Consider the following 17,619-nt stretch of genomic DNA (forward strand, 5'->3'; position numbering starts at 1 on the left):
TGAGGCTGTCATGAGCCGTGTTATGCAAAGTGGCATCACATAGCCTGGTCATGGATGGGAGGCAATCAACACTAATGAGCAATTAAGTTTGCACTTTGTCTAAACTCTGAAGCCACGCAAGGGATCCACCTTGAGGAATGGTAGCTAGAGGCGGAAGCCATGTGAATCAGAGGCCTCGTTCACACTTCCTTTTGCGCTGCGCTTTGCAGACATGGGTCTGTACTACTTTAAAGCTCCATGTCTTGAGCAGTTTCTTCGCCCCAGCGTTTTCCCTGGGAAAATATATGTTTTCCTGCCAAATTAGAGCAAACGGTAATCCACGACGACGTGGGTTTTCCCAGGGAAAGCGCTGGGACGAAAAAGAAATTGCTCAGACACAGAGGTTTAAAGAGCAAACCAGTGCCTGCAAAGGGCAGCGCAAAAGGGAGTCCGATGTGCCTGAGAGATAAGGAGACTGAGAGGAGACAGAACAGTTTGGGATTTGGACTACAGCGGAGTTGCAGGGTTCATCTGGACTTAAACCTACTGTTTAACACTGAAAGAGAGCTTGTCCACACTGTGTCTTGCCTCACTTGCTCTTTAGCACTGTTCTATAGCTAAAGAGTTTGTTTTCCCTGGAAAAGGAGTTGAGCAAGGGGGAAACTGCTCAGCGTCATGGTTTCTTGGCACAAGACAGGCGTAAGTGTGGATGAGCCCAGAGCAAATGTCAGTTGGGTTTCCCACCGATTGGCATTTGCTCCGAAATCAGCGCAAAACAGCGGGTTTATCAGGGGTAATTTGGTAGGGGGAAATGGAAAACTGCTCAGATCCTTGCCTAGAAAACATGGGACAAGCAATAAACTGCTCAGACCCGTGTTTTCTAGGCACGGGACGAGCAGAAGTGTATTTAGAGAAAAGATAAAAGTGTGTATCTGAAGAAGTGTGCATGCACACAAAAGCTTATACCAAGAACAAACTTAGTTGGTCTCTAAGGTGCTACTGGACAATTTTTTTTATTTCCTTATATATTTTGACTGTATCAGACCAACACGGCTACCTATCTAATGACAGAATGTGACTGGCATGGAGAAAGCATAGCTGTCAAGCGTCCCTTATTTGGCGGGACAGTCCCTTATCTCAGCGCCATGTCCCGCTGCTGTCCCTTATTGGTGAGGCTTCGTTTGGCTGCTGGCTGGGCTTTCTGCCTTTGGCTCGGAGGGGCTCAGAAGTTGAACATACCTGTGCCCGGAAAATCCCTTATTTTGGCTGCTGATCCCTTATTTTCGAGGCTGCTGGTCCCATATTTCCAAATCTGTAAGTTGACAGCTATGGGAGAAAGTGGATAGAGGGAAGTTTTCCTCCCTCTCTTGTAACACTAGAACTCCTAGTCATGGTATGAAGCTGAATGTTGGAAGATTCCGGAAAGATGAAGGAAAGTCCTTCTTCACATGGCGCATAGTCAAAATATGGAACTTGCTCCTGCAGGAGGCAGCGATGGCCACACAATTGAATGATGCCCTAAACACCTCACTGTTTAGAGGAAACCCCAAAACACAGGAATTAAACCTATGCATACCACAACCTATACGGCCCTTTGTTAGCAAGGTGATGTCTCTACTTTTTAGGATGCTGTCTAGGTTTGTCATTGCTTTTCTCCCAAGAAGCAGGGGTCTTTTAATTTCATGGCTGCTGTCACCATCTGCAGTGATCACGGAGCCCAAGAAAGTAAAATCTCTCACTGCCTCCATTTCTTCCCCTATAGTTTCCCCAGTAGTGATGTATGGAGGTGAGAGCTGGACCATAAAGAAGGCTGATCGCCGAAGAATGGATGCTTTTGAATTATGGTGCTGGAGGAGACTCTTGAGAGTCCCATGGACTGTAAGAAGATCAAAGCTCTCCATTCTGAAGGAAATCAGCCCTGACTGCTCACTGGAAGGACAGATCCTGAAGCTGAGGCTCCAAGACTTTGGCCACCTCATGAGAAGAGAAGACTCCCTGGAAAAGACCCTGATGTTGGGAAAGATGGAGGGCACAAGGAGAAGGGGACGACAGAGGACGAGATCGTGGGAGAGTGTTTTCGAAGCTACCAGCATGAGTTTGACCAAACTGTGGGAGGCAGTGGAAGACAGGAGTGCCTGGCGTGCTCTGGTCCAGGGGGTCACGAAGAGTTAGACACGACTAAACGACTAAACAACAACAGCAACATACCACAACCTTCCCGACCTGTAAAGCAGACTCATTTTCTCCACCTAGTTTTGTATTATGGCTGCTTACCTGTGAGAAAATGCTCCATATAGTCCATCCCGAGGCAACGTGCCCTTCCTGTTCCGTTCCTCCCCGCCGGCGCCCCCCACCTCCAGCTTTCTTTAAATTGACACTTCTGCTCACTGATGAGACTGCATTTCCCTTCCTTTCCCCATGGTACCCTTTATTGCCAACTCATGTCCATCAAAGGCACACCACCGCCTGAGCAGCTTGTGGTGGCAACCGGAAGATAGGGACTTAATAACAGGGCTCGCTGGGAGCCTGCTGATAATCCAAGACCAGTGGCAGCTCCCGGGCCGATAAGACCTTGCAAAACATCCAGCTAATCTACCTTCCTGGCAGCGGACTGAGGATGCTATGCTACCTGGGAGTCACGGGTGATGCTAATAATGAGACTCCAAATGGATTCTCCTTCTTCCAGGCAGAGGTGGGGGGGGGGTTGGAGAGCAACAAAAGAGGCCTCACACACACTGGCAAGGCTGAGCCCCTTCACCCCAAAACAGCTGAAGGCAGTCAGCATCCCCAAGGCGTCCGCTTCTGTCTTTCAAAGCTCCTGGGGGGGGGGGAATCAAAACATTTAAAGGATGCATTGCAGGTTTATTGCCTCCAACTTGTGCTTTTGCTTAGGGCCGGGGGAGGTCTCTGGCTCTGTGCGAAGGCCTGCATAGCTTACGGCAGGCAGGTTTTCCTTACTTCACTCCATTTTGCTTTGTTTTGTTTTGTTTGCCTTGTTTATTACTCACGCTTTACCTCAAGGTCCCAGGGTGGGTTACAGCATCAAAGGTAGGGGTAAAGGGACCCCTGACCATTAGGTCCAGTCGTGGCCGACTCTGGGGTTGTGGCGCTCATCTCGCTTTATTGGCCGAGGGAGCCGGCGTACAGCTTCCGGGTCATGTGGCCAGCATGACTAAGCCGCTTCTGGCGAACCAGAGCAGTGCACGGAAACGCCATTTACCTTCCCGCCGGAGCAGTACCTATTTATCTACTTGCACTTTGAGGTGCTTTTGAACTGCTAGGTTGGCAGGAGCAGGGACCGAGCAACGGGAGCTCACCCCGTCATGGGGATTCGAACCGCCGACGTTCTGATCGGCAAGTCCTAGGCTCTGTGGTTTAACCCACAGCGCCACCCGTGTCAAAACACAGCATCAAAAGCCATTTAAAACAACTTACAACCATAAAAATAAGGAGGTTCCTACAAACATACCCCTCAAATAACAAAAGCAAAGGTGAAGAGGGGCACCTCGAGCATTCTCCTAAAGCTGTGTAATGAAGGTGCCAAGCGCACCCCTGTGGGGAGGGAGTTCAACAGCTTAGAGGCCACCACAGATAAGGCCCTTTCCCAGGTCAGCACCCACCTCTCTGAGCCTCTCAGGGCAGAACTACTACCAAAAGGACCCCCTATGTCAATCTCAGCACCAGAGAGGGTCTGTAGGGCTGGAGGTGTCTTTTAAGCTGCTGGGGGCCTAGGTCACCTGTTCTCATTTTTCTCATGGGGTATGTCACCTACTCTCACAGTAATGAACATGGCCCTCCATCCAACTTCTACACAACTTGCATTTCTGAATTCTGAGATGGGTGGAAAGAGCCATTGATTCCTGGAGAGCCACCACTGCCAGTCAGTGTAGGCAGCTAATGGATCCCAATGGCCTAAGATGGTATAAGGCAGTTTCTTGTAACAAATAGAGAACTAGCTATCCATTCCTTGCATGTTGCTCTCCTGTCCACCCACCTTGCAATTTCTCTTATAAAAACTCTTTGCCCCCCTCCTGCCCCCCAGTTGTTAGGAGCTGGCAACGCAACTGTGTGATACATTTAAAGCAGCGTCACAGCACTTTCAACAGTCCTGGCTTCCCCAAAATAATCCTGGGAGCTGTCATTTTTTAAGGCGCTGCTCAGAGAACCCTCCCAGGGCTACAATCCCAGAGTCCCTTGGCAAGAGAAATTGACCGTTAAACCACTCCAGGAATTGCGGTTCTCTGATGGGAGTGGGGGCCCCATAAGAACTCTCAGCACTCTCAACAAACCGTCATTCCCAGGATTATTTGGAGGAAGTCATGACTGTTGTAGTAGTACAGTAGTACTTTAAATGTACAGTGCAAGTGGAGCCTAGGTCTCTAGACTGGAAGCTGGAAACATGGGGTGCCCCATTCAGCTCTTTCTTAGCAGCCTGACTAGAGGGGGTTGCTTTGCCCCTGGCTGCAAGATCGGGCTAGCGGTTGCCCATTCTAGTCGCCAGATGTTATGTACTGAAGTTCTCACCCTGGGCCAGCAGGGGGATACTGTAGATAGTTTTCACTCTGGTCCACATATGCAAATAAGGGATTGAAAGTGACATTCAGTGATTGGATAGTTACAGAAAATGGTTACTGTTGCGTTGTACTGGAGCTCTATATAAGCAGGCTGGCTGAACCCTTCAGTTCAGTTCTGGCCTGTGAATAAACAAGAGCTGTTTGAAGAATTGCTGTGTTGTCTGATATGTTCACCCACAACTTAACACCAGAAGCTGCCCATTCTAAGACAGATTGGAGAAAGACATACTCCTGGATACAATCCTTCCTTCACCACCCCTTCAACATTTGGGGAACTCCAAAGCAAGACTCACTCAAAACAAGCCTACTGTGAATGCTGCAAAAATCTCATTTTAATTTTAATTTTAGGTAAGCCCAAAAAGCCACATCACCATTCATTTAGCATCATTTCTCCTGCGCCCAGCCCTGGGAGAGAACACCTCTTTGCAGGCCCAAATCAGTCTTCTCCACAGTCCAAGCAATTTCTCGAGGGCCGAAATCACTATTGCTCGGGATCCCCTGGGAGCAGAAATCTTCCTCCTGTCTTGCTTTCACTCACCCAACACATACACAGCAGCTTTTTTTAATTATTTTGAAATTCACTGCCCAAATATTTCTGGCAAAGGCATTATCATGTGAAAGAGGGAGAGCTACAGGAGGGCTGAGGGAGCGGGGGGGGGGGCGGACGACCGACTGGGACGGAGGGAACCAGAGCGATTAGGAATGCACCAGGGCAACATCTGGAAAGGAAGCAAGGGCATAAAAGAGAAGGCAAAGGTTGCATGGCCCTGGTGGCGCCTTCTAGGAGAGAGGGCCCAGGGTCAGGGGGTCAGATTTCGGGGGCCAGAGCTGCGGCAAGAATTTAAAAAAGCCAGGCCCATGGAGCAGGGGGAAGAACCCTCAGCTGGCGGGGGGGGGGGGGCAGTTGGGATTCCTGTGCCAAGGCTAAATCTGAGGCCACGGTTTCCGTCTAAGCAGGAAGTCTGAAGCTGTGGCTTTTAAGATGCACAGCCCAAGCTTAACCCCAGAAGAATCATAGAATCATAGAGTTGGAAGGGACCATGAGGATTCAATGCGGCATGTAACCCCCCCCCCCAAAAAAAAGGAATCATGGGTGTTAAGTTGTGGGTGAACATATCAGACGACACAGCGATTCTTCAAACAGCTCTTGTTTATTCACAGGCCAGAACAGAACTGAACTGAAGGGTTCAGCCAGCCTGCTTATATAGAGCTCCAGTACAACGCAGCAGTAACCATTTTCTGTAGCTATCCAATCACTGAACGTCACTTTCGATCCCTTATTTGCATATGTGGACCTGAACTATCTACAGTATCCCCCTGCTGGCCCAGGGTGAGATCTTCAGTACATCACAATGGGAACTGTAGTTTCCCCCTTGCAGAGCAAACTGCAGCTCCTGGGATTCTTTTGGGGGGAAGCTGTGTGCTTTAAATGTGCATTGGGTGTGCCCTGAAGGGGTTCAGCCCTCCCCTCAACGCCACCGCAGAACGAAAACAATGGTGCTAAGTTTTCCCAGAGACTTCGGATTCCTTGCCGTCCAAAACCCCCTGCGTTACCAGAAGCCGACTCGCTCTTCCAGCGCAGGGAACACAGGCTGTTAGTTTAGGCGTGCCCAGAAATTTCTCCTTGGACGCTAAAGTCGGTCCGGCTGTCTTGTTGCTACCCAAACAGTCCAGCTGCCGGCTGAGAAATTCACGTGGCCTAGATAAATGAAGGGATTTTTTTTAAAAAACCAAAAAAACCCAAAGTCATTAAAGTCTTCACACGAGGGGCATCATTAGGTAAATTGCCCAGTGATGACTTTCTAAGTACCCCATTACAAGCGGGTGGGAGAATGCCACCCTCTGACAAAATGCCAGGGCACAGCATGCTCTGAGGCCTGTTTGGCACACCCATCTGGCTCACCTCAGGGCGGTGGGAAGGTTCAGAGCAGGCACTGCCACCCAGTTACCCTTGCAGGGTAACATCAGGACCCCAGCGGTGTCTTTGTTCAAATCCATTTTGCTGGACTTTGGACAGATGGCTTGAAAAACAGTTATGAGAAGGAGGCTGAAATATACTCAGAGTCAAGAGTGGATTTCATGCTCTTTATTCAGTTCATAGTGGTGAGGAGGAATGAAAGTTTCCCGAAAGTATCTGCTTTATATACATTATTTACACCATGGGCTGCACGTGATTGGCTAATTCCGGAATTCTCCTGTAGGCCAATCAGGTTGTGGATTCACTTCTATCTGGAGCTGGATTGGGTGGCTCCTGCCGACCAATCATACTGCTGCATTGTTCTAGGACCAATCAGACTGCTGCATTCTGAATCCTATTGTTCTAGGACCAATCAGACTGCTGCATTTTGGATCCTATTGTTCTAGGACCAATCAGACTGCTGCAGTTTGGATCCTATTCAACTCAGTACATAACAGAGGCCATCCCAAACTATGCCTGCCCCACGGCAGAATCAGCACAGTCCCAGAGTCTCGCCATCACACATGCAGAACATCTAATCCAGGCCGTTCCAAAATGGCACCAATTCCTGGGGTGGCTCCATTATTTTCCTTATGGCTCCTCCAAAAAAGGCAATACAGTAGTAACTCTCTCCTCCTCAAACCCTGCCCTAAACCCTCAAAACAGCACCTTCCCCACATTCTATTAAAGACCAGGGATGTGAGAGATCAGCCAGCCCCAACTAGCTAATTCTTCCAGCTGCAAATCCATTTAGACAAATTCACAGAGGAGAGGGCTGTTGATGGCCACTAGCCACAATGGCTTGGCTCTGCCTCTGTGGCTGGAGGCCGCGATCTTCTGGGTACCAGTTGCATACCCTCCAACATTTCTCTGATGAAAATAGGGACGTAAAAAGGAAAAGCGGGACATTCCGGGATCAAATCAGAAACCAGGATGGCTTCTGTAAATCCGGGGCTGTCCCTGGAAAATAGGGACACATGGAGGGTCAGCAGTTGCTGGAGGGAGAGAACGCTGTTGAGCTCGGATTCTGTTTGTGGGTTTCCAGAAAGAGGCTTCAGGCTGGCCACTATGAGACCCCCTATGGCCACGGGCCTGATCCAGCAGCCTTATTTTTACATTCTTACAAGCGGGAACGACAAGCCACAGTCCATTCAACAGGTTTTCCACAGGAGTGTGTCGCAATGCGTTGCACCCCACGTCGTTCGTGAACAAAAGGTTTTCTTTTTTTCCTTTTATGAAATAAATCTTTATTTGATTTTCAAAAATATAAACATACAACAAAACCAATTTCCAAATCCAAATATCAAGATTACTCTGAATTTCCTGACTTCACCCCCCCTTCCATGGGTCCTATTGAGCCCATTTTCCATTGCATATCAATACTTCTCCATTTTTAAAAAATCTTTCTAAATTATCCATCGATTCTGTTAAATTACAAGTGTGTTTAAAACCCTGCCAATGTTTTAACCTGCTTACAATGATTTTGTATATAAATTATGAACTTTTCCCATTCTTTTTTGAAGTTCTTGTCTTCTTGGTTCCTAAGCTCCCCAGTTAATTTTGCCATTTTGGCATAGTCTATCAACTTGGTTTGCCATTCTTCTCTGGTTGGGGTTGTCTCTTCCTTCCATCTCTGGGCTAGTAGCATCCATGCGGCTGTTGTCACGTATGTGAACAGTCTTTTCTGGGTCCTTTAGGATCTCAGTACCTATAATTCCTAATAGAAAAGCTTTTGGGTTTTTTTTAACAAAGGTTATTTTAAACATTTTTTTCCCATTTCATTATATATCATTTCCCAGAATTTTTTTATTACTTTACAGGTCCACCACATATGATAAAAGGTTTTCTTTCTTTTTTTCTGGATCAGGTGCAGAAATGTCTTGGGACAACTCTGCAGCCTGTGACATCAATACAGTGGTACCTTGGGTTACATACGCTTCAGCTTACAGACTCCGCTAACCCAGAAATAGTACCTCGGGTTAAGAACTTTGCTTCAGGATGAGAACAAAAATTGTGCTCCGGCGGCGCGGCGGCAGCGGGAGGCCACATTAGCTAAAGTGGTGCTTCAGGTTAAGAACAGTTTCAGGTTAAGAACGGACCTCCAGAACGAATTAAGTTCTTAACCCAAGGTACCACTATAGATACGAGCGCCTTTGCACCTTTACGTCTTGTTCAGTGGCAGTCTACCCCAGCAGAGACGTGCTTTGTGCATCAGAAGCTGGGCTGGCAGTCGGCAGGGACACTGCACAAGGAGGGTTACTCTGTGCCTGGGTCGCCACATGGCCTCACAGGAAGGTGCTCTGTGCCCGCTGGAATGCGCCACTGTGACATCACCCCCCTCGACCTCCCACCCCAGAAGCAGCCGTTAAACGGCTGATTCTGCCAGCCGAGTCCTGGCACCTCGGAGCTCCCTGGCAATCTCCAGACGTCTCTTCTCGCTTTGCTCCAGTAGGTTGCCTCTTGATGCACGGGCAGAAGGTTGTAGGGGCAAGTGAAGGGTTTTCAGGCTGTCTAAAGCCCCAAGTCCTTAGAGAAAAGGGGGTGGGAATTAACCACTGGCAATCTATTTTCCTTTAAGGGAAAGCAGCCCACGGGGTTAAACTTGAGGCTTGACACAGCCATATTCTTAGCAATTTTGGGACGGCTGGTATAAGACCCACACATCTTAATCTGTATCGTGGCACCTGTGGAAAGTGTGCCGTTGCCAAAAATTAAGCGGGCAGTTCCCTGCCCGCAAGGGACCTACAATACGACAAATAACCCAAAGGAACAGAGGAAGGGGAAGGGAATGCAGGCAGCCATAAACAAGGACGAATCTGCAAGCATTACAGTGAAACTGGCACCAAATTTAGGATGGTTCCCCCATGAAGGACGCCGAGCCGATGGGGTGCAAAATTGAGAAGATCCATAACTGAGGAGATCCATTTGGGGGCGCCCAATTTTGGCCTCGCACAGGGTGCCACAGTACCAAAGTCCACCCCTGGCGAAACAGATGTGTTTTATTTATTAAAACCTTCCATCGGGCTAGATTTCAAGGCAGTCTGTATCAGCAGACACAAAATGAAAGCAGCAGGTAAAGCCTTAGAGCTAAGTGATAATATACATTCTTAGGCTCCATTTCAGGAAGGCATGGGAAGAAAGTGGTGGTGTTAAGGGGCTCATGGAAAAGGTGGGTTTTGAGGGAGGATGTGAAGGGGAAAAGAGGGGACATTGCACAGGGTTCCTGGGAGCCAAAACAGGAGCAGGGGGAAGAAATTCGATCCACTTCACATTAAAAAGGCAAATTTACTTCGTTCGCATTTCCCGAAAAGTGGAAAAAGAAGCCTATTTTCAGCATATGTATGGCCTCAGTACAGAAATTTCAAGATGTCCTTGCGATGACAAAACAAATGGAATCCGTGAAATGCTACAAAGATGGCGCTTACATCATGTTACCGGAAGCTGAATCTGTAGGGTTCACTGTCTGTATTTCATCAGGTGAATTTGCACATAAATGTACAGAAACAAATGCCGTATATATTTGGATTTTTAGAAAATGTTACATACCTTTAAAATAAGATCAAGAGAAGAAGAAGTGGTGGGACAAGTAGAACATATACAGTATATGTGGAAATACACACAAACCAAAACACAAGCCGTGCTTCGCAACGTGCCCTTCTTGGATTTTACCATGCCTTTTTCCAGCCACATAATGCATTTGAAAATTCATATGCTAAGGCAAAGTATCCATATACAGTGGTACCTTGGTTCTCAAACTTAATCTGTTCTGGAAGTCCATTCTAAAAGCAAAGCGTTCCAAAACCAAGGCGTGTTTTCCCATAGGAAGTAATGCAAAATGGCTTAATCCGTTCCAGACTTTTAAAAACAACGCCTAAAACAGCAATTTAACATGAATTTTACTCGCTAACGAAACCATTGATCCATAAAATGAAAGCAATAATCAATGTACTGTACTATAAAATAAATCAGTATTGTAGATGATAATTTTTTTAAAAAAATAATAATCATACGTGCACTGATGATAGTCATTGTTTGGATGAGAGGCTTTTATCCATTTCTGCAGTCGCACAATCAGTCAGTAGCTGACAATTAACCGAAAAAGCTTTAAAAACAAAAACGCCTTTAAAATAAGTAGCAAAAACAAAAGTGCCAAACATAATCCATTCTGGAAGTCCGTTTGACTTACGAAATGTTCAAAAACGAAGGTGCAGGTGCCCCCGAAACAATAGCCGATAGCCCCATCGGATGTTCAGCTTCCGAAAAACATTCAGAAACCGGAACACTTACTTCCGAGTTTTCAGCGTTTGAGAACCAAGGGGTTTGGGAACCAAGGTACCACTGTAAAAGCACAAATGAGTGAAAAAGGCGTACAAGAATGCATTACGTTTGGGAAAATCCGGTATACTGTATTAAGGAAAAGTGCTTTGCAAAAATGGATATGTTAGAAAAAATATTATATGCAAAACTTCATTACATCTGGGAAAATTGCTTTTCAACAGTAGGTGCGTTACTCTGTATAGAAAAATGGGTCTGTTGGGGTAAATTTTCACTAGAATGTTGAAGAATCTTCATGAGGATTTTGGGAGGCTGTGAGAGGTGCAGAGACAGAAGGGAGAAAGGGTGGATGGAAGAGAAGGAGGCAGAATAGTAATAGTAATTTATTATTTGTATCCCGCCCATCTGGCTGGGTTTCCCCAGCCACTCTGGGTAGCTTCCAACAAAGATTTAAAATACATTAAAATGTCACACATTAAAAACTTCCTTGAACAGGGCTGCCTTCAGATGTCTTCTAAATGTCAGGTAGTTGTTTATCTCTTTGACATCTGGTGGGAGGGCGTTCCACAGGGCAGGCGCCACCACCGAGAAGGCCCTTTGCCTGGTTTCCTGTAACTTGGCTTCTCACAGCGAGAGAACCGCCAGAAGGCCCTCGGAGCTGGAGCTCAGTGTCTGGGCTGAACGATGGGGGTGGAGACGCTCCTTCAGGTATACTGGGGTGAGGCCATATACCTGGCTCTGTATTTACAAAATGGCCCTGTATTTACAAAAAGGCTGCCATGGCTGGTTTCCCACATCCCTACATCCTGCCAGGGGCTGGGGATGGCGCTTTCCCATTGCCAGGTGGACTTCCCAAACACTGAAGGCCACCCTGTGCCTCTCCCTCCACAGGTGATGGCTGCCCACGTACCCCAAGCCCCCGGGCTGCCCCAGATGCTAAAGGCGGGCATGAAGTACTTCAGTGGCCTGCAGGAAACCCTCTTCAGCAACCTCACAGCCTGCAAGGCCTTGGTGCGCTCCTTGCGCACCTGCTACGGCCCCCTGGGCCGCAACAAGCTGGTGGTCAACCACCTCGGCAAGAACTTCCACACCTCCCATGCCGCCACCATCCTCCGGGAGCTGGAGCTGGAGAACCCGGTGGCCTGCCTTCTTCGCACCGCGGCCGAGACACAGGACGTGGAGACGGGGGACGGGACCAATTTCGTCATCCTCCTGGCCGGGGCGCTCTTGGAGAACGCCGAAAAGCTCCTGCACTCAGGGCTGCCGGTGGTCCACATCCGGGCCGGCTACGAGATGGCCTGCAAGGAGGTCCTGCGGTTGCTCCCCGGCCTGTCCTGCTACGTCCTGAAGAACCCACGGGACATCGAAGAGGTGTTGTGGGTCCTGCAAGCCGCCGTGGGCAGCAAAGTCTTCGGCCACCAGAAAGCCTTGGCCAAGCTGGTGGCCAAGGCCTGCATCCTGGTGCTGCCGCCGGACCGCGCGGCCTTCAACGCGGACCTCATCCGCGTCTGCAAGATCCTCGGGGGCGGTGTGGCCGACTCCAGCGTGGTGGAAGGGGTGGTCGTCTGTGCGGAGGCCGAAGGGATCGTCCGGCGCATGGAGAGGGCCCGCATCGCGGCCTACTCCTGCTGCTTCGGCCCGTCTGGTTTCGAGGCGAAGAGCACCATCGTCTTCAACAGCGCGTCGGACATCAAGCTCTTCAGCAAAAGCGAAGAGAACATCATCGAGCAGCGGATTCTGGACCTGGCCAGAGCCGGCGTCACCGTGGTAGTGGTCGGGGGCAAGGTACACGAGATGGCGCTCTTTTACGCCAACCGGTACCGGCTGATGGTCGTCCGGCTGCGCTCCCGGATGGAGCTACAGCACCTGTGCAAGGCGGTGGGGGCCACGCTGCTGCTGACCGTGACCCCGCCGGCGCCTGAGGAGCTGGGCCACTGCCGCCGCGTCTACATGAGCGAGATTGGCAGCACCAACGTGGTCGTCTTCAGCCAAGACGGCATCGCTTGCCCTGTGGTCACCATCGTGCTCAGAGGGGCCACCACGGAGATGTTAGACTGTGTGGAGGAGGCCATCCACGATGGCATCAACGTCTACAAGGTCTTGGGCAGCGACGCCCGGCTGCTCCCTGGCGCCGGGGCCACCGAGATGGCGCTGTCGGTGCGGCTGAGTACCTTGGGGATGTACTTCCCCGGATCCGAGCAGTACGGCATCTTGGAGTTCTCCCAGGCCCTGAAGACCCTCCCGGCTACCCTGGCGGAAAACGCAGGCCTGCCGGTCAACGAGGTGATGGCCAAGATTGAGGTTCAGCACCAGCTGGGCACCCAGAACACGGGCCTCAGGCTGGCGAGCGAGGAGGCGGGCACCATTGATGCTGCCAAGGAAGGGCTGTTCGACCCGTTCTTGGTGAAGTACCGAGGCATCACGCTTGCGACCCAGACGGCTGTCACGCTGCTGGGCGTAAGCGAGGTCATGATGGCCAAGAAGAGTGGTGGGCCCAAGCCTAGAGGGGAGAACCCTAACTGGGACCAAGAACCAGACGCGTTGGATTGACGGCTTGGATACTAGCCAATGTCACCTTATCAATAAAGTACAATGGCCATGGTTAACTGGGTCTCTCTCTCTCTCTCACACACACACACACTCACACACACACCCCTCTGGGGTTGCCTATCTGGTTAAGCGGGCAAGAGAAACATTACTGTCCTATTTGCCAAGAATACGCTTTTCACGGACTCATGAAACTGTTGCATCGGAAGAGACCCCATGGGTCATCTGGTCCAACCCCCTACAACAGCAGGTCATCACAGCTGATTTTCTTTCCCGTTGACAAAAATGATAAATATGGATGCTGGGCGAAGGGAGCCCAAATTCTGCTCCATATACAGTGGTACCTCTGGTTACATACCTAATTCGTTCCAGAGGTCCGTTCTGAACCTGAAAGTGTTCTTAATCTGAAGCACCACTTTAGCTCATGGGGCTTCCTGCTGCTTCTGCGCCACCGCTGCACAATTTCTGTTCTCATCCTGAAGCAAAGTTCTTAACCCGAGGTACTATTTCTGGGTTAGCGGAGTCTGTAACCTGAAGTGTATGTAACCTGAAGCGTATGTAACCCAAGGTACCACTGTATTGTGCAAATTAGCTGAGATCAGTGTGTCGTTAAGGGGAGGAGATAAGACTAAGGCATAGCACTGAAGTTCAGCCCATTAGTTGCACAATACCCCGGCTGCTACATGCCCTGGTTGGACAGAGAACTCAGGAGAAAAGTGAGACCAGAATGCTTGGTGCAGAGCTAGAGGTTTTGGACTACAACTCCCATCAAGCCATGCTGCCTAAGGCTGATGGGAGTTGTAGGCCAAAACCTCTGCTTGGGCACCAGGTTCCAGCTGGGAGGATGGAGAGGAAGTTATTCCTGATTGGCTTTTGGCATTTGCACCTCCCACCTCATCCTCAAAACAAACCTGCAAGGGAAGAGGAAGTGGTTGAGCTTCACAAATGACCATGTCAGGATTTGAACCTGGCTCTCCCTGTCCAGCCCATGACAAAAGAAAAGAAAAACACAATTTATAAGTCGCTTGTAATCCGCAGGTCTCTAAGGAACTTGCATTAAAGAAAAATATAGGCCCACGCATAATAGCATAGCAGGAAAAGCAGGGATAATATAATACATTAACATTTCATACAGAATACAACTTACGGGAAAACAAAAGCAGCAAACCAGACCCGTAAACAGTAGCAAACAACATTAGCAGTATTCAAACACCCAGTAATTAGCAGATAAACAAAACCTCACCCTTCCCTTCACATCAAACCAACAATCTGCCCCACTTAACCTCCCACCCCAGATTTAGGGCTGTGCGGGTGGGGTATAGATAATAAAATTGTTGTTGTTATTATTATTATTATTATTATTATTATTAAGCCAAGGTGGCGTGAAATTATAATAAAACCTATATTTATATGAGAAGATCCATTAGAAAGCAGCTGCACCAAAAGGAATTATTGTAAAAATAAGAAATATTGGGGTGGATTTTGTCGTTGCTCAGGACGCCGTTATTACCAAAGTCCATCCCCGCACTCAGAAATCTGGTGTTAGGCCAGCTACTGCAAATCTGCCGTGGGTACGTCCAATGGGATGGTTCAGGGGGGGGGGAGCCTCCAGTGAGCTGTCTGTGCTGGGCCCAGGGGTAACCTGAGTAACGCGGTCCAGTCCCAGATCCAAGGGTTCCACGAGGAGTCAGTCTGACAGGGCTGAGGCAGGACACAAGGCAGGAAACCAGGCAAGGACAGGAACAGGGTCTCAGGCAGGTTCTAGCATACAGCAACATTGCTCCCACAACCTGGGGCGGGGTCCGACAGCCATTTATCTCTGTCGGGGTAACAGCCGGTCCTGATCCCCCAGTGACTCACCTCCCTGTCTCGCCCGAAGGAGAGCACTCCTCCTGCGAGTACTCAGGTCTCTCCTTCTCTCCGACCTCAGTCTCTGCAGCTCAGGAGACGTCGGTGGGTTACTAGACCCAGAGACCGCCTCAGCCTCCCCTGACCCAAGTGGAGCAGCTGTAAGTGATGGCCCAGCTGAAGGCAACGAGGTCATCCCCGCATCTGGAGCCAGGGCAGGATCAGGCCCCTGACTCGGCCCAGCTGGTGCTTGTTGCAGGGGAACCTGGGCAGACTGGGGCTCTTCAGAATCAGGCCCCAGACTAGGTTCGGATGCCGCTTGGGGCAAAGGATCCGGTGCGGACTGAGACTCCTCTGGCTCCGAGGCCGAGCCCGAGTCCCGGGCCAGCACACTGTCAAAAGGAAGAGGGAAGGGAGGAAGGCTGCTGGCAAAGCGGCACGGCTCCACACCTCTGCCCAGGAAGCAGCCCGCCATGGGTGACTCGCTCTGCCCCCATGGCCCCGCCTCTGCCCTGCCCAGCATCCCATTCTCCCAGCAATGCCCCAGGGGGAAGTGCTAAAGCAGGGTCCGAGCACAAGCGTCCTCTGCCCTCCTGCGGCCTCCCACAATTGGTATCTCTAAGCATGGCTGCCTCTGAGTGTGGCGGCAGGGCACAGCCATCGTGGCTGGCAGCCATGAACAGCCCTCTTCTCCAGGAGTTTTTCTAATACGCTTTTAAAGGTGTCCAAGTTGGTAGCCGTCACTGCTTCCTGTGTGAGGGAGTTCCACAGGCCCTGAGCCATGCATATTTCCTCTCTGGGTCTCATAATAATAATAATAATAATAATAATAATAATTTATTAGTTGTACCCCGCCTAACTGGCCGGGCCTCCCCAGCCACTCTGGGTGGCTTCCAACAGGATATTAAAAACACAATAAAACATCAAACATTAAAAACTTCCCTAAACAGGGCTGCCTTCAGATGTCTTCTAAAAGTCAGCTAGTTGTTTATTTCCTTGACATCTGAAGGGAGGGCGTTCCACAGGGCGGGTGCCACCACCAAGAAGGCCCTCTGCCTGGTTCCCTGCAACCTCACTTCTTGCACGGAGGGAACCTCCAGATGGCCCTCGGAGCTCAGTGTCCGTGCTGAACGATGGGGGTGGAGACGCTCCTTCAGTAATTCCCGCCATACCCTTTCTTTCTCTGCCATGCACCCCCCTTCTCCCCCCCCGCCAACAATTGCTCCAGGGGATACAGACCATGCTATCTCTTGTGCACCAACATTACAGCCCAGAGCTCCCCAGTCCCATCGAAGTCCTTTTCCAGAGCCAAACTAGGAAGTCTCCCTAGCTTGAATGTGTATTTACAGTCTTAAGAACATAAGACGAGCCCTGCAGGATCAGGCCCATGGCCCACCTAGTCCACCATCCTGTTCTCACAGTGGCCAACCAATGCCCCAATGGGAAACCCGCAATCAGGATTTGAACGCAAGACCCCTCTCCCCTCCTTCACTCTGCAGCAACTGAAATCCGGAAGCCCCGCTGCCTCCTCTGGGTCTGCTTATTCCCTAGATTTTCCCTGGAGGAGAGGATCTCCTGATTCGTAACGGGGGGGGGGGGGCAGGCGAAGGAGAAGCAGGGCTTCGTTCTGTGGCTCCCAACTCTCTCAGCCGCCGGCGCAAACCAGCCGTTCCAAAGGCTTCCCTGGCATAGCTGCACCTGCATCCGTTTGGCGGCGCCGTCCAAGAGCAGCAATTAGCGAGCGCGCTTCCCCCATCCAGGCGTAATTAACTAAATGGCCCCTGCAAATAAGGCCCGTCTCGCGGTAATCAATTATATTAACGCGCGGCTAACAGAAAAGGCTGCTCCATTTTGGGCGCCGGCCTGGGGACCCAGATGTTGGCTGTTTCGGCTGAGGCCGGGCGTCGGTGAGGCAAGCGCGGATGGAGATGGAAAAAGATGAGCTGCACACAGCAGGATCCCAGCGAGGTTCTCCTGCGCAAGCCCAGTTGAAATGAGGGTGGAAGGGTCTGGAAACCAAGCCCGGTGAGGAACAGTTGCGGTACCCGGGTCTGTTTCGCCCGGAAAAGAAGAGATGGGGGAGCCATCTTAATGTATCTCCCACCATGTGCAAGATGGTGGGCAGGACCCAAAGCGATGGGTTCAAATGACAAGAAAGGAGATTCTGACTTGTTAACAGAGAAATCTGAGGGCCCCAAACTGTTAACGGAGAAATCTGAGGGCTCCCTTGGACAAAAAACAAGGACACCAGCCAGGAATACCACAGTCTTTATTGAAGACTGTCGCGACAGGACTCCCACCTGCCACCAGGTGGAACAAGATGGAAGCCCCAAACAAAAGAGCCCCCCAAACTTTTATTAGCTGCTAATCCCCATGTTACACCCCCCCAAACTACATCACTCATACATCACGGTTACATCATGAAAGGGGAGGTCTGGT

The 17,619-nt window shown here is 50.1% G+C and overlaps 1 pseudogene across 2 annotated transcripts; it reads left to right on the plus strand.

The window, feature by feature from the left end:
- The first annotated feature begins 8,761 nt into the window (after positions 1–8,761).
- Positions 8,762–13,391, plus strand: LOC308462252 (T-complex protein 1 subunit theta pseudogene; annotated as a pseudogene). 2 transcript variants are annotated; one of them, XR_013991527.1, is made up of 2 exons: positions 8,762–8,958; positions 11,677–13,391. The product of XR_013991527.1 is annotated as a T-complex protein 1 subunit theta pseudogene (transcript). The 2 variants fall into 2 exon arrangements; XR_013991528.1 differs by lacking the exon at positions 8,762–8,958 and adding an exon at positions 8,971–9,987.
- Positions 13,392–17,619: the final 4,228 nt, after the last annotated feature.

This window comes from Podarcis pityusensis (genome assembly GCF_964106645.2).
Source record: "Podarcis pityusensis genome assembly, chromosome: 13".
Lineage (NCBI taxonomy): Eukaryota > Metazoa > Chordata > Lepidosauria > Squamata > Lacertidae > Podarcis > Podarcis pityusensis.